The sequence below is a fragment of the Dermacentor silvarum genome, chromosome 3 (assembly GCF_013339745.2).
Source record: "Dermacentor silvarum isolate Dsil-2018 chromosome 3, BIME_Dsil_1.4, whole genome shotgun sequence".
NCBI classification, from domain to species: Eukaryota; Metazoa; Arthropoda; class Arachnida; order Ixodida; family Ixodidae; genus Dermacentor; species Dermacentor silvarum.
The window spans coordinates 218,196,170-218,212,194 of NC_051156.1; the positions used below are offsets into that span (position 1 = coordinate 218,196,170).

Sequence of the window (16,025 nt, forward strand, 5' to 3'; positions counted from 1 at the left end):
AAAAGGCCTAATTGAGTAATTAATATAAGTACGCTAATTAACTTAATTATTCTACGGCACATCTTTCAATCTACAAATTATAGCCACCGAGTTCGCAAGGCGTATCCACTTGGAACGAATTCTCAGGTCTGAACCAGTTTTGAGATAATTTTCGAAGTGTCTGACGAAATACATGGATTGCATGGACGTGAAATGCATGGACACGAGATTCTAAGCCTGTACATGTCCATATTAGGTGATCCGCATCTGCCTCCATCACTGGGACGGAGCAGTATGGACACGTAGCACCCAGTGGTAAATGCGACCAGTTTGTTAAGATCACAGCCGGTGTAAGGGCCACTCCAGCCCAAAGCCTCCTAAGCACAACTTCCTCCGCCCTAGTAAGGTGAAGTAGGAGGGAGCAGACACACGGTGGGATAAGAGCGCGTGTCCTGCCGGAGAAAATTCTTACGGGCTCGGAGCGAGTCAAGGGGCTGATGTGGGAGACTTTGGTACATTTTGTCTGCTTGAATGTTGGCGTCGCTTATTCGTGCCATAGCAAATTTACACAAGTTTATCATCTTTAGTAAGTGATAAATGCCGTTCAACTTTGTTCTTGTCGTGCTCTGCCTCGTCGAACTACATCGGTACTGCAGTCGTACGTTGCTCACTACAGCACAACAACCAGAACGGTACAGTCTCTCTGAACAGACACGCGAGGGAACAGGCGAGCGCGTGCAGTTCCCATGACTGTATGCCTGAGTGGCAGCGCCACCATTGCTCCACTTAAAGGAACACTAAAGAAAGCACCAGATCAGTTTAGAAACGCAAAGCATTGTTTCAAAACTGCACTTAGGTTAATTTCGCGGTAAAAGGTTGGTTATTTTAAAAAGAAAATAAGTTTTTTTTTTTAATTTCGGGCCAAATGTCAGTGTGACGTCACAAATTTCAAAGCATTTTTCTGCATTTTGGGCCGTTGTGTCTCAGTAAAAGTTCTCGAAACTTGCTAGGTTTAGTCTTTAGATTTTTTAGAATACAATGAAGTCTATCTTTAAAGTTAAAAAATTACTACCTCGACCCAAGAAGACGTTTTCGAAATGCATGAAATCACGGGGAAGCTGGTGCACGAACCTCAAGGCAGCGTCGCCACTTGTCTTTTGTTTTTGAATCTCTTCTGGCTTTCCAAACCTCTTCTCATGGTAAGAGTGACTATTTTTGTTCGTATCGCAGAAAGTAGGATAAGGGTAATTTACTAGTAAACATCGAATTGTGTGTCTTTAGTGTCCCGGGATTAAACGCATGCGCTGTGGGTATTGCGGATTGCTCCCTCCTTCGTTATGCGCTAATGCGCGAATAGTTGTGAAGATTCCTATGGGTTCCCCAAGAGTTGGGGAACCAATGTGTCGGCTGTGCCATCACACTCCGGGAAATATCAAAGAATCCGGGGAGGAGGAAGTGTACTTGTTATGCATAGGACAACAACGATAGAAGCAGAAGCACACAGTTATAAAGCCAATGCTGTCATCCTGAAAGGAGAAATCAACATTGTCAAAGTAGCATGTCCTGCGTAATAAGCTAGTTGCACACAACCGCTGAAGATTGCAAAAGACCTCTATAGTGACCCTCAAGAGATGATTGTGAAGGCAGGGACCCAAAAAGCTGCAATCACTAAGGAGTAGGCAACACAAAGACGTGTAGATCGAGTTTCTTGAGAAATATTCTCAGTGTACAAAATCAGTCTCAATAGCATGCTGTGGCAACAATATTAAGGTGTCGTGCACTTCACTATGCCTGGAATCAAAATATTTTTTTTTATTTCCACACTGCTAGTGTTCGCAGCCTTCACCTTCCATGTCCCGCCTACCTTCCAGCACTAACAACACTAACGTCGAAACAGTAAACTTGGCACGACAGCGTAGGCAAGCTTTCATAATAAATGAACAAGATTCACACCCTGATGCCAGGAGAAAGCTTTATTTGTATTGACAACAAATATAAAGGTGACTCGGCATACTTTTTTGTGTGTTTGCAGCAGACACGTTGCTGGTCGCTTCAAAAAATATTTGCTTTATAAACATGCTTTTATATCAAAGTGCTGAGTGCATCACAAGAGTTATCTGACACAAAAGACTAGACTGCACTCTCACAAATGCAACACTGCACACTGTATCAACAATCATTACGGCTGAAATTCTTGGGCAGTGATATTCAACGGAATATCCTGAGGGGACGACAACTGCACAAGAACAAACTGCATGTTGTATTAAGGAACTAGTGCACAAACTTCGACAGGAAGACAATCCGACATGTACTCATACGTCTGAAGGAACAGCATGCAGGTTTTTTTATCCTTCGAAGAGGTGACTCAAAAAATAATAAACTAAGCTTTCTCTGCAAAAACTGACAGGCATCAAAAGATGCTGTGGACAATGTGCATCAGCACTTATACTCTCTTGCACATACAGTAAAACTATCCTCCAGATGGTCCTGGCTTACTGATACACAGACACTTCTGCGCCGTCTACAGCTAATGCTGACCATTTACATGGGCACTCACTCACCTAAAACTTTTCATGGTTATTTCTGCACTGACCTCCTAGCCATACCACCAACTAAGCCGCAACCTAAGCTACAAGAAAAAGCTGTAAGGTAGAACAGGGCTCAGACAAGGACAACTCTGAACATTCATGAGTACTTCTGAGGATAAACCTTGGTAAAGTAGGAGTATTGTGGCCATTCTTGAGTCATACCAGAAAAAGTGGCCAATCTTAGAGTCACAATTGTCTACAGGACCACACGTGCCATATAGAAAACCTTAAGACTACATTTCACAAACAGTTACAGGCAAACAAGACAATTACATGGTCACACAAAACTAAAACTTCATAGGTACCTAGAATTCAATAAAATTGCAATCCTTCAAAACACTGATACCTTCAACATTAGAAAAGACATCATTCTTAAAAAGAACTGCAGCCTCTAAAAGCATGCCAGTTCAATCACCAAAGTGAGTTTGATGAGTTTGAATGACAGTGAGAATTTCGTAAATGTGGAGTCGGGAATCTGAAAGTTCTCAAACTTTACAAGTCACACAACGATGACCGCTGGTGTCTCTGCAGCCAGAGCAGCGAGCATCTGCAGTCTGTATATGCAAGTAATTCCAGTGAAAAGGTACTCAAACTGATCTGTGGTGAAGCAGACAGGAGAACATTTGGTGCCAAGGGTGAAACTACACCACCAATACTTTCAATTGACCACAGGAGGACACAAATAAGTACAATACAGTTACCTGCAGAGGACATGCCACTGATTTTGTCAATGTCGACAAATTTCCTGCAGACATTGTCTGTGTTCTCAACAGAGAACTTCTTTGCCCTGTGCAATCCTTGAGTAACAATGTTAGCTCCCAAGTAAGTAAAGATAACTTTGAAGCTGCTTACAATCACTGGGTGCAGAAAAAAAGAAAAGTAAAATTATGAGTCCTTCACGACACACAAGAAGTCTCTTTCTTGACAAAAAAATAAACTGTAGAGAGAGAAAGAAAGTAAAACACAGTGACAAAAATTGATGCGCTCTCGTATAATGACTAGAAAGAAGACACCCTGCCACTTATACAACGTGTGAACTAAGCCTTTCTTGCCTATTTAATCATGCTCTGTGCTCTAAATATCTTACTGTGCACGTTTACATGGAGAAATGAGTTGTCTAAAAATCTTGTCAGTGAGAGGAAGAAACTCCTATTTGGTTGCACGGCAAACCACCTATGTGCATCTTATCAGGTTTCATGCACTTTGGACAAATGCACACAAGCAATGTTGCTTTGAGTAGCCACAGGAAATGCAGACCCCAGCTGTGATCCTTATTCCTGTGCCTTAGGTCGCTGCCACAGGACTTCAGAGCCCCCAATAACCTGTCAGCACAGTTTTTTATCTGAACTTACTCCTGCTTACCCCCGCAGAGCTCACCTCTGCACTTTGATAGCACTGCGACAGGCTCAGCATTAAATGCAGTTTGTACCACAATAATTTGCAACCTATACATTATTTGTGCTCATTGCAATGTGTTCGTGCCCTTTTAAAATAAACATACAGAACACTCCCTCTGGAGGCCACAAAGCTTGACCAGTTAGATCACAAAGATGCACAAACTCCTAGTGCTTGTCTTATTATACTCACTACAACTCTGTTATGGCTTATAAGGAAGATAAAATCGAATACTAACTCTGAAATTGTCATTCGCATACTTGGGCATCAAAAAAAGTCAGCACCCACACCAATAGCCACTGTCTACCACTAGCATGGCGCCCGAGGAACAGGAATGGTTATTAGACGCAGGGAGCCCTAACTTTAAGTGCAAGGCTGCATAGTTCAGCAATAAAAATATATATGTGCATCGTTTGCTTTCAAAGAGCTAGCACTAGTCACACACAAGAGTGAATGACACTCTAGCATAATGGGACGCTTGAATCAAGCTTCCTCAATGCTCCGAACAAATATAAAAACTACTTTGCTGGACATTTTCCTCAGCATATTAGTCGAAAAGCTTTAAGCATTTTCAACATTCAATAAATTCCCATTATTCTCAGCTTAATAGCACACTGATTAATATACGTATAAAATACATTCTCCTTGCTCAAGCAAACCAATAACAGCACTTCACTGGTTTGATTCACATACATTGTGCCAACAGTTTTAATATCTCAGATGTCACATATGCAGTATTTGCGCACTGATGTGTGTGTATAGGACGGCCTGAAAGTTTCCAAGATGTTTGGCACCAAGCACAAGCCTCTCCATTCAAGGATATTTTCTTTGCATATCAAGTGACACCTTCCCAGTAAGTGTTTGACAGATGTACCACAATCAATTCTGAGCCATAACTACAACAGCAGCATTGTTTGCTGTGCTTTTGTACTTTTCAGGACAGAAAATAAAATATAAAATTTACCACGGGTATACCATCTGACCTTATTTTGACTCCAATATTATACACACCAAACATTGCACAACAAACCATGCCAGCTGTGCACAATCTTTCTGGTTATTAAACTCATTGATTATTTCAGTTCAAATTTTGCACAAAGGTGGCAGTTTGTGGACCATGTGGTTCAATATTATGTTTGGTGGCATTGCTTGTCTGCTTCATTAAGAATAAATCAGAACAATGTGGTCACATGCAGTGGGGCCAGACAAAGCAGATGATTTCTCTGCACTGAAATGAATTGAAATTGCAGCCGTACCCATTATAACGGGCGCGTAATATACTCAGACTACTGGATTAACAGGTAAAACTTAAAAAGTAAGAATGAAAAAAAGATAAGGAGAAAAAAAGAACTGCAACGAAATGGTGGCGCCATCTGTCATGGTTAGGGCAAAACACAGTGCACGCTGTGCTTCGGTGTTCAATTAAAGATGGCACAACTGTTCTTCAAAATTAATCCCTCCCCCTAGCATTGCTGCATATGACCACATACTTCTGATTATCCTGAGCAAACCAGACAACTAATGCACCCAAACATAGTACAGGGGTGGAAGCCACCAAAGATGTTTTGGGGCAGCTCTGCGAACAGCAAATTTGCCACTTTAGAGCAGGTTTGGAGCATAAAAAATGCATTTTGAAGCAGCTAGGTAGAGTTCAAAACAGGCAGGCTCAATACAATTTCAAGATTTCAATACAGGCAAGCTCAGATGTTCTTTATTGAACTTTGCAGAACAGTGTATTAAGGTACGTGTTGCCGCGCCCCTGTCTGCATCGAGTCATGATGGTGATGACAAAGACAATCTGCTCGAGAGTGCACGCAGGCTCAATAGAAGAGGACTGCATTCCCTATTCTTGGGTGTGCCAATAGAGTGCGACAGGACGACCTCTCGAAATTAAAGCTCCCATTCTCAGTGAACCGCGACAATATTAACCCATAGCAAGATACATGTGAAGTTATAGCATGTTTGCCAGTTTCCACATCCCTTGCGGGACAATGACATTTTTAATAAGATTGGGAACAAAAATGTTCACTGGCTTTGCACCCACAACAAAAATCCTAGGGCTATGCCAGCCACTGAGAGATTTTTCAAATGCCAATAATTTGCACAAGCTTGATCGTTCCGACTTTCCCGTGGCGAAGCCACGAGCCCCATAGAGCCAGTACATAACATCAACCGATATATTGAACGCCTAACGATGGCTTATTGAAATGTTTTTACTCTATGTCGTGGATATTGTTGCTGTGAACGAAGTATATGTGCTATCTCACTTTCACTGGCATTTTATGAATGCCATGCGATCGTTAACGTCGACTTAAACTAAAATTTTTAACTCCTGAGTTGTGTTCTGCAGCAGCAATAGTCTGATTTCGTATGGTGCTGTCAAGCAGTAAACTTGGTTGGTGGAATACAAATTTGAGTGAGGATCACAGCCGCGACTGGAGATTTGTAGTCAAGAAGTTTAACGAGTGCAAACACGTCATTTGTTGTCGTTTCACAGTCACCAGCGCTTCAATATAGTACTACAATAACTAAACTGATGAGATAAATACAAAACAAATTGTAAAACTGAGCTCACAGCGATAATTATCATCTCACTTTGTGCTCCCCTAGCCACATGACTTATTTGCACAGTTCCATGGTCTTCGCGTGCCTCCCAGTGCCTAACTTTAAGAAAACCATAAAGCTTAGTTTTGAACACCCTGTATTATCAGGCTCAGTCGCCAAGCACATGGCTGTATTGGGTAACGTCCTTTTCCTAGCTATAAGCTCGGAGAAACCGATACCTGGCTTCACTACAGGTCTTCTTCGTCTTTCTGGGATTTTACGTGCCAAAATCAGTTCTGATTATGAGGCACGCCGTAGTGGAAGGCTCCGGATTAATTTTGACCACCTGGGGTTCTTTAACCTGCACTACAACGCAAGAACACGGGCATTTTTGCATTTTGCCTCCATCGAAATGCGGCCGCCGCGGCCGGGATTTGATCCCGCGATCTCGTGCTCAACGCCTGAGCTGACTGAGCCACCACGGAGGGCTACAGGTGTTGCTTTAGCCGTATAAAACTCGGGTTTATCGTCAGGAAAAACGGTAAATTTCGGTAAATAAGAAAGGCTACTATCATCATCATCATCATTGACAGAAGCTGACCCCCCCCTCCAGTGGCGCACCGACGGGGGGGGGGGGGGGGATTCGGGGGTTGTAACCCCCCCCTGAGGCCGACTTAACCCCCCCCCCTTTTGTTTAATTAACCCCTTTTATTTCCTTACGCATTTGAGTACTGCAACTAAGATGTAAGACGCGCAATCGTCTGCACACTCGCAAAAAGCGAATTTTTTTCACAATTTCCCGTGAAGAAATCGAAATTAGTGCTGTTTAGATGGTATTGGCAAACTGTCAACCCCCCCCCCCCCCTGGCAGAGATCCTGGGTGCGCTACTGCCCCCCTCAGAAAAAACCTGGATCCGCCCCTGCACAGGATTGACGTCGAGAGCAACGCACTAGCCATTGCACGGCTATGCCTGTGTGGCTGCCACTGAATGTGCACATCTTTGGTAAATTTAGTGACTTAATTTGAAAAGTGTTTTGAAGCTGGGTAGCGGAGTTGGATTGTTTGCCGCAAGATGGCGCAATTGGTGCAGCGCTTCCACCACTGATGGTAAATTGCGTCCACCGCAGATGGCCACCTCTAGGTAAAATTTCTGCATCAATCAGTCAGCAGTCAAATCAGAAAAGGCATGTACAGCTGGCATTCATTTTCATGCAACATTTAGAATATGCCAAATTACATAGTGTATCTATTATGGAGTGCTCAACAATGAAAACATTGAACTGAATACTGTACACTCTGGGTATGCAAGAGTGAAAATGCATGCTGCAGCTGCATACCAAAGCAAAGATCAGGAAATACAGTGTTCAAAAGGTAGCTCATAAGCAACAAGAACATGAGAATGTTGCACAAGAGCAACACACAAGAGCAACACGCACTCTACTTCACGTACACCGTGGAATAGTAACAAGCATCTGAATCAGATGTACAAACTTTGTCAAAAGAAATGAAGTCGCAGTAGACATGACAGCCACTGACCAAGGGATGCCTAGTCAGCTTCTTGTGGCATCTGCACTGCTCAATATTTCTGGAGAGGGAGGCCAACTCTCCTCCCCACCCTCAAGAGCTTTTCTAGCAATAAGAGTTTCATGGGCACAACGCATTGCAGCCTGGACTGCGCAACCCTGATGTCCTGGTTGCTTCCTTTCTTTCAACAAAAGCTGTGCACATGCTAGCAGCTGCAAGCCAAGCTATGAGTATTTTTTGGTCTTAGTCCTTTCAGGAATCCAAGGCTGAGCTATAAACCAAAGGGGCCAGCTCAACAATGTGGTTGGTTGAAATGACAAGCCTGTCATATTTTTAATCCTCAGCTCAAAGCTGTAATGTGATGCGAAAAAGAAAGTGGAATATCTGAAACTGAATTGGAATGCTAAATATTGAGGATGTTTCTTAAAAATATAGAATGATTTGAGTTTTGGGCTTTCCTATCTCCATAAGTATTGCCACGACATCATAACATCAGGACACAAACAGTGAAGTAGGTCGTTCTAACAAATTTTACTAGCAAGAAGTTCATTTTATGGCTCCCGGAGGTTGAGAGTTGACTGTGCCATTCACTGCCCAGCTACGATTTGAGAGTATGCAGCCTAGGCAAGAGCACCTGTGAAGGTTGCTCCATCACCTGCTATCACACAAGCTCATGATGTGAACTTGACAGAAAGTTCAGAAAATGCTAGCAGAACAGCCTCCATCATTATTTAGGCCATACATGTACCAGTATTTTTAGCATTGCAAAGATGTATGTGACCTTTGCACGTCCCTGCCTATTCTCTCTCTGCAAGAGAATCACACACTAGCAAGGAAAAGTTGGCCACGGTTATGATAGCTACAACCAGATGGCTCTTGCACTCTGCTATAAGTGCCACCTTACATTGAGAGCTGCTTGAGGTGTGTGTTGAGGATATATGCTACTCCTCTTTCGCCTTGTGAAGTCGGCAACACAAGCCTGCCCGGTGCATTTTGATTAGCTTCATGGAAGCCTATCCTGTGAGAGCTTTTGGTCTTATAATGCTCCCAGCACAGCCAAGCGCTCACACATATCCTTAAGCAGGAAGTAAAAAATTATATTCCTTAAAGCAGTCTCTACCCCAACTTCTCCTTGTCACTCGTTCACATTGCTTCACCCTTTTGCTTTCATTCCGACTTTTTTTTTCTTTGAACATTTTTGCTTTCTTGGCCATTTTTCATTCTCTGTATGTGCACGTCCCCTACTATATTGTTGCACTGGTGCAGTATTAAATCGGAAATAAATAAATAAATAAATAAATAAATAAATAAATAAATAAATATTTATGTATATATATAAATAAATAAATACAATAAGGTCTTTGCAGCAAGCTTGCTTCTTTGCCACCACATGCTCCTCATCAATCTTTCCTTGTTATTAAACCTTCTTTCTACACTCTCCTCCAACTGACTTTGTTTGGTCATCCCGAAACACAGTTGCTACGAGGCGCTTAACCTACTAAGGCTTAATCCTGCTCTGTGCGAGGCCTTCAAAGTAGCAACACTGACCAGACTGAAAATCTCTAACTATTTTGCTACCTTCTCTTGAAGAAAAAAAAAAAAAAAAAGCCAACCATGAAGTAGTTATAGCTTGAGTCTACTTACTACGTCAAACATCCCAACAAAGCATGAATACCTAGGCATTCAATAAGTTTAGCAACACACCATGATTAGTGAAGTCCACGTCACCCAGCTTACCTTTAAGCAGCTACTGGACAGCTCGGGAAAAAAAGTGCACTAGGAGAAAAAAAACATCTTAAACACTGCAACCAAGGGAAAAGTGCATGTCTGAGTATTCTAAATCAACTCACTGAAGGGAGACAAAAAAAAGTTATTGCAACAAGTCAGGTAGATAGATCAGCCTTGTGAAAGAGTAAACAGATCCCTCTTACCAAGGACACAGATTTGGCATATCAGGAAATAGTTATAAAATACTGGTGGTGGCACCATCTTTCACCTGACAAAGCGAGATCACACACTCTGGTAACTATTGGCCAGACTGATGAAATTGCTGAATAGAAAAATAAAAATGCATTGCATATGAAAAATAAATATAAGTTCACAACTTTTGCATGGATTTAGCGCAGAAAGAAAGCCTCCGAAATTCAGAAAAAAAAAAAGACTACAAAATGAGTAACATCAGGCAATGAGATTATCACTGCTGCATTTTGGGTGTGAAAGGAAGAAATGGCAGCATGGTCTTCTATTATAAGTTCTGACGCTAATAAGCCGCATTTCTGTTCTTTTTTCATAAACATTTAAGAGGCTTGAATTAGTAATGTACCAACGAGCAGTATAGCTTGATTTAAAACTGGCCTTTGTTTATCCCTTTAGGTTGCATCTATATAGTGCACAGATTATTGCACCAAAGAATTACCCATCAGTGCCATGCAAAGCTCTGCAAGACAGCCAGCCATAGTCTGGCAAAAGAACAAGATGCGAATAATGCAGCAGGAAACACAGTAGAACAACAAAGCACCCATGCAGACACATGAAGGTCGTAGAGGAAATTACCAACAAAACATTATACTGCAGACGGGCACCATCATAGACCAGCACTGTTGCAGACCAGGACTGCCACAGGCAACCACTGCCATAAACAAGTGTTTTCACTGACTAGAACCACTGTTAACAGTGCTGACACAGACCAGGGCTGTCATAGACTAGCACTGCCACCAGGTACCGTCATAGACTAGTACTGTCAATGACCAGCACTGTCAATGACACATCTTATAAATAACCAAGACTGCCAGTGACAGGTACTGTAAATTACCAGCACTGCCAATGACCAGTGCTGTCAAACTGTTGTCTAGTGCTGGTCTACAATGCTGAGAGCACTGGTCTGCAGTACAGACTAGTACTGTCAATATCGAGCACCTCTAACAACCAGCACAGCCAATGGTGAGCAATGCCATAGACCAATGCTGTCATTATCACTGCTATATGACCTGACCTGTCACAGGGCTGTCGTGGACCAACGCTCCTACAGGGTACTTTCAGAGACCAGTATTGTCAATGACCAGCACTGACATATCAACAGTGTCATACACCCGCACTTCTGTATACCAGCACCATCCGTCCTTCGCTTGCTGGTGCAACAGTGCAAGAAAAAAAAATCATGGAAGTGGCCCCAGAGCAGGACAGCAGAGTTACCAATCCAGCATGAAAAATGCATTATGCTTGTAATTTTTTCTGAAAGTTGAACAACAAGAATAAGCAGACAATAAGTTATTCATACGAAAATGTATGAAATAAGTTGATTAAAAGAAGCCAGGTTCTTCTGCCTGATTTTCGTCCTTTAAGGCTGTCCAATGAAGTGATCTTGTTTCACATGAGCATTTAGGCCCAATGTTCGGCAGCTAGACTTTCAAGCCTGCAGGGTGTCGAACCGAAACATAAACAAACTGCTATTTTTCTATCACTTAAATGAGCCTGGCTGATACCTGTCAGGAAATTAAACTACAGATAAAAGATATATGCTGCAAGGGTCAGCAGAGATGAAAAAAATTAAACAATTAAAAGATGGTACAGTAGAGATAAAGAAAATTTTTGGCAACACAAATTGTAACCAAGGCAAAAAAATATTGAGTGACAATAATTAGACATCAAGTTACAAAAATAACCAATAAGCATTTAACTAATCACTATGTTACCACTCTTTGGCACATGTGACAAAGCCAGTCAGTGTTAAGGCCATGTCCACTAGCCAAAAATCTCAAGAGAAGCACCAGTTTTGAGCTATCTGCCACTAAAATGCGTGGAGAAATACATCAGTGTTCCACAAACCAGTCAAAGTAACTGCAGTTTTACTATATAATAAATCAAAACAGCCTCAGATAGCATTACCCAAACAAAACATAGCAATCATTGGAAGATGAAGACTTGAATAACTCTGGGTGAACAAGGCAAGTCTCAGCCCAAAGCCAACTTTTTGAAATGGGTACTTGTCAAAACACTGCCTTCAAAATATTGGCCTTGACAAAGACAAGTTCCCTTGATAAACTGTTGAGGCCGAGTTCCCTTATTTGCCCACATTTAATCACATAAAGTGCTGTTTCAGATAATGTTTTGCCCTGCACTAAACATATCTATGCACACTGGTCTAATGTCCTGATCGGAAATATCACACAGCTGCACCTCTCAATACTTTTCTTTTCCCCGGACCATGCTGTTCTTGGCAGAATGAAGTTCAGCACTGATGATGCAATGAAAGCACCAATACATTTCCAGCTTCAATAGAACCCACAATTTCTTTTTCACCATGGCATGCATGTTTTGTGAAAGCATTGACCCACACATTAGGAACGAGTAACAGACCCTGTATATGTACTATTATGAACAATATGAAAGGGAACACAGGAACGTGTGGCAAACAGCCCTGAAACAGACTCTGAGTGATACACGGATGGCGCTGTGAAAAACAAAGGGGGAAAGGGGGGCGCTCTTCCACTAACTGTTGGCACTCCCACCCCGCTGGCATTTCTACAAAGCAGCAGCTTATGTCATTTCGCCGATAATATGGTATAGTCCAACAGCCGATAAGATGGTAATCGTCGCAGTGACTTACACCGATTCATTTTCTTTTCTTTCATTCATTCTTTTTTCTTCGCGCAACCGCTTGATAGTACCCTTAGACCAAGCTTGCTTTGTATTTCAAACTGATTCTTTATTTGAATCGACGCACCCAGTTGTCAGTGACGCAATATCTAACAGTGTTATCACTGTCTGCTGGCGATGCGAAGTTCCACACTTTGCAGACGCACGGCGGGAATGCGAACAGTTGTTAGAACAGCGTCCCCCTTTCCACTTTGTTTCCGACGGCGGCCCGTGCGTATCACCCATAGCTGGTTTTGTGTTCCCTTTCATATTGCTCATAATAGTAAATCATTATTCAGATAAAGAGTAAATTGCAGTTTACTTTATGACTGCCTCATATGCCACACTCCCTAAAAGTTTTCCTCACATACTGTAGGTCAGAATTACATGAAACACCAATGCATTTCATTTTGCCGTTTTATGTTCCATGTTACCATGATAATGGCAGAATAGAAGTCATTAATCTGATGCCCTCACACTTGCCATTAAACATTCAATTAGCGCAACCAGCACATACACACAGATGAACAAAAGGGCACACACAGCACCATTTGTGTGTCCATGTGCTGGTTGTGGTAAACTGAACGCTTTCACGTTGACGTACCAATGAGCCCATATCACAACATTGGACAACCCACCACTAAGGCACCTCATGACCCACTTGTGCGTGACTCCTGCAATTAGCATTAACAAAGTGAGCTCTATTTTCCAGAAATTGGCACTATCTTACTTGAACTCACTTTAACCATCATTCTCTCGCTCAAGACTGACCCTGAAGTAAACGGAAAGGCATAGATCCGAATCTGAACACAAACAGCACTAGATAACATTTTGATTCGACACCTTGCACATGTAAACCCCTAGCACAATTTTTTTTTTTTTTCAATCAACCTTCTTAAAGTTAAGTTAGCTTAAAGATTGGTAAGTAGCGACTTAGGAAAACATATATAACAAAAAGATAGATACTCCCTGAACTAACATAGCCTACAACTCTGCAACCCTGATCAGAGAGGCCATAATTTACACAATTTGTTAGTTGGGCAAGGTATTCACGGTAAGGGTTGTCTCCACACTTATGCAGGACGTGACAGCACTCTGGGACAGCACATGGATCCTGCCTGGAAAAAACAGATGAAGAGACATCTACAGAGGCCACACATGACATGCAGTTGAAAATGTTGTCAACTGGAAAATTCTGAGCCACTGTCAAAGAAATGCTGGTCTTTCTGCACATGCAAAATCTCTCCTTTAGTCATTTGCCCTTGTCTCATTTCCATCATCTTCACAGACCAAACAACATTGACTGCTCCTTCCCTTCATGTCAGCAGTCTCTCTTTCTCATGCTTTCGTGGTTCAAGTACCATATCACTCGCACAATGAACATACATCATAAACACATCCCCACCTTTGCTCTTCAACATTATCCGCCTTGTAACAATTGCACCTCTAACATTCGTCCTCTGCAGCCCCATGAATGAACGGCTGTGCTGCAGATTTCTGGTTCACCCACTCTGGGGAATGATGATAGTGCATGCCACCCAGAGTCATCTCTTAGTGGAAGAATGAATGCTTTCCATTGTGATGCCAGTGTGACAGTAAATCAAAACGACGCATAGACAGTCGCGCAGCTATAAGCTAGTGAACCGGTGAGCTGTACATGAACCCTAAGGCTTTCTTTGCCTGCCTCTCATGTCTTGGTGATGGCGATGGTTGTCAGCTGTCTCGTAAAGCAGAAGCTGTCACTATCAGTGATGTGATCACTTTCACAAAGTTTCGCGTGACTCGGCACCAGACTTGCTGGCGTATATGGGCGACAGTTTCTGGTGCTTTGCCAAGCTCGCTATCTTCGTACTGCATCCGGAATATTCGCGGCTGTCTACTTCAACACGTTTGGTGCCGAGTCATGCGAAAACTCGTGAAGGTAATGGTATCACTGAAAGTGGTCGCTTGGGAGTATTGTCCCTGAATAAAACCTGCCTTTGCTCTACAAGGTACCCTATCATGGCTGTGAAGGAAATCAAGCCTCCCGTTGCATAGAAAAAGGGGTTTATTAAGAATAAACTTTGAAACGACTCCGTGGGTAACTGCTGTTGCGTGTGGTTCGAAGCATGAGAGCTTCATCCTCTTCTTTGTCGCTCTAGTTCCAACAAACTGCCCCGCGCGCAGAAGTTCACAAAAAGTTTGATTCCAGCGGGTACAGGTGTTGAACGACCCGTTTAACGGTAGATCTGCCCAGTAGCCTCAAGGTACAGAATCTTGTCTTGCCATCCCTTCCTCTATGGAGCTCCTCTATTCGAACAATTCTCCATAGTTGCCGGGGCTTGCTGGACTCTTGTAGAAGGACGAGGTCGCCTTTCTTAATTCTATCGAACGATGTCGCTGACTTGGAGCTTGACATTGTTCTTAACTCCGAGAGGTATTCTTTGGACCAACGTTCCCACAAAGTTCTTAGAGTTTTTTTTTTTCATTGTTCCCACAAAGGTAGTATATGGCGACCATCTGCTGTGATCTCACCGCGTCTTAGGTCGGGAAGTGCAGATATTTGCTTTCCAATGAGAAAGTGAGCCAGGGAGAAAGGTTCCAGACCTCGACAGTCGCTATAAATGTATATGATTAGCCGGGAATTGATCACAGCTTCTACTTCAGTTAAGGTTGTTTGCAGCTGTTTCACCGTAAGAGATCGCTTTCCGATGCACTTCAACGTCAGCCTGACAGACCTGATAAGTCTCTCGTAAAAACTGCCCCACCATGGTGCAAGATCGCTCGAGTTCGGTCTACAGTGTGGTGGCCATACATTCTCTTCACAAGTAATACAATGGGGTCCTGTCTACCAGACTGAGTTTGTTGTTAATTCACGGGCCGAAACTCGTCTTGTCAAAAAATCAGCAGGGCTCTGCTTTCCAGGGCAGTGCCTCCACAATGTGATGTCCGTTTTACTCTGAATCTTCGTTACCCTATGGCAAATGAACTCTTTCCATCTGTTAGAATCACCAGTAATCCAGTACAGTGCTATCATTGAGTCAGTCCACAACTGCACTGATATGTCCTCGGCTAGCTCTTGACGCACGTACTCGTACATTCTTGCTGACACGAGACAGGCTAGTAGTTAGAGTCTGGCAAGGCTTGTCTCCTTCATTGGGGCCACCCAGGACTCGCACAAGACTATCGTTGAGCTTTTGTCGCTCGTACTTCCTGCTGTGCAAATGTAGCAAACGGTGCCGTAGGCTGATTTATTGGCGTCAGCGAAAAAATGCAGTGCGTATTTGTCGCCAAGCCCATGTACGCCCTGTCGGTAGTACCGGGGAATTTCAATGTCACAGAGCTGTGGAAGTTCATTGCACCAACTCTTCCATTCGTGT

At 42.8% G+C, this 16,025-nt stretch overlaps 1 protein-coding gene across 2 annotated transcripts in view; it reads right to left on the reverse strand.

Moving 5' to 3' along the window:
* Positions 1-7,426: 7,426 nt before the first annotated feature.
* Positions 7,427-16,025, reverse strand: part of LOC119446676 (uncharacterized) — a 39,601-nt gene continuing 31,002 nt past the window's right edge. The window contains exons 11-12 of one of the 2 annotated variants that reach the window (XM_037711170.2): positions 13,720-13,784; positions 7,427-9,807 (exon numbers count right to left, since the gene is read on the reverse strand). The gene's annotated coding sequence lies outside the window, so the exon portion shown is untranslated. Of the gene's footprint in view, positions 9,808-12,692; positions 13,785-16,025 lie in introns of those variants that run through there. The other variant, XM_037711169.2, reaches the window with a different exon arrangement.